This window comes from Sander vitreus, chromosome 11 (genome assembly GCF_031162955.1).
Source record: "Sander vitreus isolate 19-12246 chromosome 11, sanVit1, whole genome shotgun sequence".
Classification (NCBI taxonomy): Eukaryota; Metazoa; Chordata; class Actinopteri; order Perciformes; family Percidae; genus Sander; species Sander vitreus.
This window is the reverse complement of record NC_135865.1, coordinates 5,885,629-5,893,083: the sequence shown is the minus strand read 5'-3', so window position 1 is coordinate 5,893,083 and position 7,455 is coordinate 5,885,629. Positions and strand designations below refer to the sequence as shown.

The 7,455-nt window shown below is 40.6% G+C and overlaps 1 protein-coding gene across 1 annotated transcript in view; it reads left to right on the top strand.

Annotated features, from left to right (window-relative positions):
* Positions 1–413: 413 nt before the first annotated feature.
* LOC144526044 (poly(rC)-binding protein 3) overlaps positions 414–7,455 on the top strand; it is an 85,575-nt gene continuing 78,533 nt past the window's right edge. The window contains exon 1 of the mRNA XM_078263214.1: positions 414–706. The gene's annotated coding sequence lies outside the window, so the exon portion shown is untranslated. The remainder of the gene's footprint in view (positions 707–7,455) is intronic.

Here is a 7,455-nt window from a genome sequence, read left to right as displayed (position 1 = left end):
AAACTCCAGCTGACGGAAGCCTCTTTTCCAGTGTGGCTGCAGGGGTCTGCAGAGCAGCATGCAGTAACGTCGGGCCGAGTTAAGTGGCCCGGAATCTAATCACTCTAATGCCTGTTGCAGCCCTAAATCACACTCACTAGCTGGACTGCAATGCTTGGTCCGTCAAAAAAAAAAAAAAGGGGACGGTTTTTTTCACCACTCCTTCCATATTGTAATTATTTCAACTGGATATGAGCTATTGCACTTATTGGCTGGGGCAAGGCACCGGCTGCTTCCCCTTTCATTGGCTGCCTGGACACTTCTGTGCCGCCTCCCATTGGCTGCCTAGAGGAGAGTGGGAGGAGATCTTACCCCACCCTCCCCCCGTGGCAGAGCGTGTAAATCTAAAGACTCTTTCTCTGCCTATTATCTGAGTGACTCGGGGTTCTGGTGTCTGCCTCCGAGCGCGTGTGTGTGTGTGTGTGTGTTTGCTGGTGGGAGAAAAGAGATAAAGAGAGAGAGAGAGTAAGGGAGGGAGAGGCAAGCAGCGTTTCTTCTCCCCCCTTTAGCCTCCCCGTCTCCCTGCTCCCTGTCACTCCATCCTTCCTCCCCTCTCCTGGACCACCCTCCAGCCCTGCTGGACCGAGACCCCTCTACCACCCAGACCACCCCGGGACCCTTTGACTCTCCTCACTTCTCCGTCCCACCAAGCAGAACCTCTGAGCAGGTAAGACTCTGCTTATTTCAGCCCGGCACTGAGGCTTTAAAAAGTACTTCCCGCCTCTCCTTCTGCTCTTGTTTTTGGTTTTCTTCACACTCAGTTGTCTCTGTTCCGTCTCTGGACTCTCCATCTTTCCTGTATGCATGTTTGAAGTTTTCCCTGCAGCGCTTCTGTCCCTCTCAGAAAAGTGACACTATTGCAGGAGATGATATCAGCGGGGTCACTGTATTTTTCTTCTTCCTCTGATAATTCTGCCCTGATATCAACTTCCCCCTCCCTCTCCACCCCACAATCTCTTCATCTTCTCTCCTCGTGTCTTTTGCAATCTCATACCCTCCGGCTTTTCAGCGTGTCCAAATTCAGTGGGAAAGTGAGTCAAGTCTTTTATTTTAAGGTCTGCCCGGAGCACAAGTTGAGAAGGACAACATGCTGTGTTTTGGTTACGGAAAAACGCATCCCTAATTGATTTTTTGATAAGTGTTTATGTTTCGTTGGGTGATGGCTATTTATAGGTGGTGCTGACGCGACAGGCACACGTGCTTTCGCTAAGCCACTTCCCTGATGCCGGGACAGAACACAGGACCGTCCACTGGCTCCAGAACGCATGACATTGCACAAAGTGTAATGACTTTACAAGGCAGTGACTTGCTTGATTGAATCAAGCAATCTTTCTAGCAGGAGAACGCCAATATTAACATGCCCCATAAAGCATTCCTGGCAACAGCAGAGCAGACGAAAAACTGCTTAGTTCTCCATCCGCACATCCTGTACTTAATCAGGAAGGGGAAGTGGAGAGTGTGTGTGTGTGTGTGTGTGTGCATGTGTGTGTATTTGTGAGGGAGACAGAGATACTGCTAAAGTGCTTTAGACATCAATACTGCCAGCCCGGAGATTTTAAAGCCACTCCATCATATCTGAAAATTGGAACTTACAACAATGTCAACAACTGAGGAAATGCTTCTCCTTGTGTGACGTGTTGTTTCTTTGGAGCGTTTCTGTGAGGAGGGAGGTATGGTTTTAATGCTTACATATGACTGAGGAGCAAATGTAAATCACATATTATATTATCATATTATTTTAATTGGTAAATGGCAACAAAAAAAAATATCTGCCAAGATATGTGTGTTCATGTTATTCATCCAAAGTCTTTAGATAAATCAATTTAAAAACACGTTTTTATAATCCAATCACAGGTCAGGTATGTGGCCCTATTTAAAGGCATCTAATTTTGCATGTTTTATACTATTTCCATTATGCAATCATATTAAGATCTGTGTGACTTTCAACTTAGAAAAAACAGACCTCTATTAGACAGTTTGACCTTTCTTTCTGTGATCGTCATTTTCTAATTTACACAAAAACAGCATCTGTGACAAAGCATCCTGGGAATGAGGTTCTTCCCATCAGGGCTGCCTCGAGGGAGAGCAGCTTTCACTGACAGGCTTTTATTGTGATAGTTTGTGTGGAACAGCTGAATGAAACAAAAAATAAATAAAACGGAAATCCTTGGCACTTAAAATCTAACTCTGAAAGTCACTTTTATTTTGCATGTTTATGATGTTTTTGACCATAAATCAGTGAATTGCGTATTTATGATGTCACATATTTGTGCATTCAGGTGTTGGCTTGTTAGTTTATTAGGACGTGTAAATTGGGTGTTTTTACTACATGAAGAAACATGCAGGTGTTTTGCCTCAGATGCTCAGCTGGCCCTCAGCCAAAGTCACAACCGCTCATCCTCCCTGTATTAACCCGCACTCGAGTTTCCATGTATCATCACAAAGAGCATGTTGATACAGCAGGAGCCATTAGAACCTTAACAGAGTCCAGGCTGAATGCAAAGTTCTATAGATTGACTTTAGTGTATACCACAAGCACTCAGCTGTAACGCATTTTCAAGAAAGGAAAATTATTTCTCAGTTTTTGAGAAAGTTGCTTTCCCACTAACACTTAAAACAAATCATTCAGTCCTGCGAAAACTTAATATCACAAACCTTAACTACCTAATATCTTTAAATCACCAATGTGATTGCCATTGTATGTACAAAAGACACTGAGAGAACCAAAGAAACTACGAAAGAAAAGAAAATGGCTTTGCTCTCCAAACATAACTGTCGTTTCTTTTCACACCACATGAGCCCAGCAGCTCTGATGCAGCCATATTTAATGCACTTAGTGCACGTCAACTCTTTCAGTGTAAGCTCGCATAAGAATGCATACATAGAAATCCCTTGTAGAATGAGATATTTACGAGCCTCGGTGATGTGTTGTGCACACTCCTGCTCGTGCCTTTGCGTGCCTTGGTAAGCCACTGCTTTGAGCTTAAGTTGAGCTGCGTGCAGTTAATGCAGACAATGAGTGTGGCTCGCCATGTCACACCAGTTTTACACTTTCACATCACATAATGCCACACATGTCAGTTTGGGGGCACTAGGTGTTGTGAAGGTTTGGGAACTGATTTGGGCAAAACACACAAATGTAGCAGCATATGAAATGGGAGCCGACAGCTTTTGTTTCTCAAATAATGTCATTGAGAGAAGACGGGGATGAAGCCAAGGATGGTGTACGACACAGTTGATCGCAGGCTACTTGCTCGTTATTATTCAATGAATCCTCAGTAATTACATGCTAATTAGGGCTGCACAATGTGAGGAAAATATGCGACATGCGATAACGTTGTTGAATATCGCGATAGCAATATTACTTGCAATAAATAAACAGATATTAAAGTGATCTCAGTTCTGCATTTCGGCTGCTTTCAGTATTCTGCTAACATACAACAAGTTGCTTGTTGAATGTAAAACAAATGACAGGAAATAATTTCCAACATTTTTTATGGAACAAATTAAACACTGAATTGAATATAAAAGACAAAAAAAAAAACAATGGCGGTTTTATTTGTTATTTAAGTGCAGATTTCTACTGATATAGTATGTCGCAGCCTTTCCCAATGTGTTTATTGCGCAGGTTGATATCACGATGAATATATATATATATATAGTGCAGCCCTAATGTTGTGTTGTATTCTCTAGAAACGTCTTCCTCAAAATTAATTCTCAAAGTATTCCTGTTTCCACTGCTTATTTGTCATTTGGAACAACCACACTACAAAGAGATGGATTACATGTATCCAGTATATTCAGTAAGCCCTACTTCCTTCTATGTAAAGCCAATGCTCTGCAAGCAGCTGGCCCCTTTGTGCCTTGGCCCTTTTTCGAGCCGTTCCGGATCTCCTGCTGGCCTGGCTCAGGGCACAGAGTGTGCCGGGGTTTCCTGGGTAGGGACTGGCTCAGTGTGAAAAAGGCCACTGACACTGACTGCCTGTCACAGAATGATGGAGGGCAAATGGACGCAGACAAAATGGCTGCAGAGGAATTTCTGTGTTTGGTCTGTTGTGTGCTGACTTTAGTCTTAATATATTGGATAACTGTTAACTGGCATCTACTTTTCCACAATAGGAATTACAAAGAATAACCTTTTAATAGGCTAGTTTTAAGTTTCATGCTGTGTATGAATTCAAGTTTGGTGAACTGAAAATTGTTAACAAAATTACACACATCCAAAGATTGTGTTGCTGCAAAATGAGTATGAATGAAACGTCAGTATAACCATAATGTGGCCATAAATAATCTATTTGAAGCCCAAAATGTTTAATATATACGAACACTGTTCAGAAAAACAAAGAAAATGATTTAGAGCAATTATAGAAAGTTATTGATTATTTTATATAATATAATTACAAAAATCTTGGAACGTATTAGGTATTTATTTTTAATATTAGAACATTTGAAAATTAGATTCAAGAGTCAAAATAAAAACCTGCTTTAACTTTTCATTGGCTTTTTAATTACTTTAAGGTTGTTTGCCGTTCTGTATGCCTTTCCAATGAGTCATACAGCAATGTCTGCACACAAGAGACTCAATTATTATTATGAAGCTCTTTATTATTATTATTATTTTATATCAGATGCTGGACTTTAATTTTTTTCAGATTTCTTTAATCACATTTATTGAATTTTCATAGCCAGGTATTTCTATGGGTAATTTGTCAAAAGTTGCTGTTGCTGCTTTGAGCCGTTTTCGATTTCTACATCTATCTGTACCCCTCCTCAGGTCTCTCAGTGAGAAAGCTATGAGCAGGTACATAACTTCATATAGTCAATAACACATTAACGTACCTAAAGCCACAATCTGTAGGCTACATCTCTGAACATGCATGTAGTATCAACAAACATACAGCAGAGATGCTCACAAGTCACTGAGCTAGAGTCCAAGTCAAGTCTCAAGTGTCTGAGCTAGAGTCCAAGTCAGGTCTCAAGTCTCTGAGCTAGAGTCCAAGTCAAGTCTCAAGTCTCTGAGCTAGAGTCCAAGTCAAGTCTCAAGTCTCTGAGCTAGAGTCCAAGTCAAGTCTCAAGTCTCTGAGCTAGAGTCCAAGTCAGGTCTCAAGTCTCTGAGCTAGAGTCCAAGTCAAGTCTCAAGTCTCTGAGCTAGAGTCCAAGTCAAGTCTCAAGTCTCTGAGCTAGAGTCCAAGTCAAGTCTCAAATCTCTGATCTAGAGTCCAAGTCAAGTCTCAGGTCTCTGAGCTATAGTCCTATCAAGTCTCAAGTCTCTGAGCTATAGTCCTATCAAGTCTCAAGTCTCTGAGCTAGAGTCCAAGTCAAGTCTCAGGTCTCTGAGCTAGAGTCCAAGTCAAGTCTCAGGTCTCTGAGCTATAGTCCTATCAAGTCTCAAGTCTCTGAGCTATAGTCCTATCAAGTCTCAAGTCTCTGAGCTAGAGTCCAAGTCAAGTCTCAAGTCTCAAATCTCCCCTACTGCGTTTCAACCAGGATGCTTAGAACATTGCATAGCTACAGTATATAGTGTATAAGGAATCCAAAGCATTGCAGTCAGCGGAATGTCAATTATTACGTAAATCTACTACCACAAGTTTGGCAAATGCTTATTCATCTTTTCATAACTATCTATCTAGAGAACGAGTTAACCTTCGTAGGTCATGGCTAAAGCAAGAAACAAGCTAACTAGATGGCCAATGCTGAGCTATATATGTTTGCTAACCTGTCAGTTTGCGTCTTCAGGTGCCTGATAAAATGATATGTGGTTGAGCCAGAATCATTTATCTTGATACCACATATTCGGTATTCAGTGCTTCTATTGTTTGGCCCTTGTAGTATGAAGTATTTGAAGCCAAAGCTTGTGATGAATGGAACAGCAGCTGCCGGTGCCATCGACATGTATGTTGTCTTCTCTCATGTACGCAGCAGATATGTTACGCATCACGTGTTATGTAGTTAGGTCATAGGTCACGCAGTTAGGGGAATAACAATCGGCTCATCAGACATTTCCTAAAAATAAAGATTGTTCACGAGTCCCACATCTCGAGACCGAGTCAAGTCTTTTGAGGACACGTCTCAAGTCAAGTCTGAAGTCACTGTGGGTGCAACTCAAGTGCGACTTCAGTCTGAGTCTCAAACTCAAGTCCCTATCTCTGGCATACAGTAATGTCTTTATCTCCACCTACTTAATGTTTTAGACAAATTGCTTAGCATGTACATTTAGATTGATGCAGACATGGCATGACCCTGCTAAATAATTTGTCAGTCTGGTTTTTATACCATATTCTTTTGACATTTGCAATTTGATCACCTGATTAATTATACTGACATCCTGACTCAGCACAGCACAACCTTGCACAGAAGGGCTATTGAGTTAGTAGTCATGGCTGGATTAAGAGCTCCATGGAACCCTGGCTGTTTAAGGTCAAAGTCTCCCACGTCCCACCCAACTTCACCAATCACACCATCAGTAGCACAGCAGCTTATCAGGTGACAGCTCAGCGTTAAACCGTATTATGTAATCTTAAAATCCATTCAACATAATGTAACTTGTTACACCACTGCAAAACAGTAAATTACAGGAGTTTTTTACCTTTAGTTCTTATCGGACTTGCCACTACCTCTATTCTTCTCAATGACTTCACTGTGGCGGCTAAGTACTCCTGCACTTGTTGAAACGGCACTTCATTAAAGAAGATGTAGATTGCTGGAATGATACATTCACTAATTGCCTTCTATTTTTTTACTGCTAGTTGAACATTTTCAAGCTTCATTACATTGAGGAAAAGAACGATTGCTGGAGAGTGGTACCTACTAGAGATGTTTCAATACCATTTTTTCCTTCCCAATATCGATTCTCGATGTAACGGCCGATACCGAGTACAGATTCAATACCAGTGCATTAAGAACAATATATATAAATTATTATTTTTTAAAAGCTGTATACTACTAACCCTGTACGGATGTGATATGATTGTGATCATGACATACAGAAAATCAATGCCAAAAACTTTATTTCATTATCAAGTTTGACAGAAAAAGAACATAAACTACTTTGAACGAGATTTTCTTCCGGGCTTAATTACGTGGAATCGTATCGGTGCAAAGACTCGCGTACTCGCCGATACTGACACTAGCATTTTAGGCAGGACCTGATGGATTTTCCCGATACTGGCATCGGTTAGGGGCGTAATGATACATTAATCTTGATCGATGTATTGATTCAAACCTCAATAATCCGATATTATCAATACTAAGTGAAAATATCGATACATATCATCATCTTTAAGATGCACCTTTATTTTGAAATTCACACTTTATATTCATTATTTTTTATTAAAAAGAGTAGTTTGTTTTTAATTTAAATGTCTAGAAGAGCTTGATAATGACATTGTTAAATCATATTTTAGTTTTAGTTTGTAA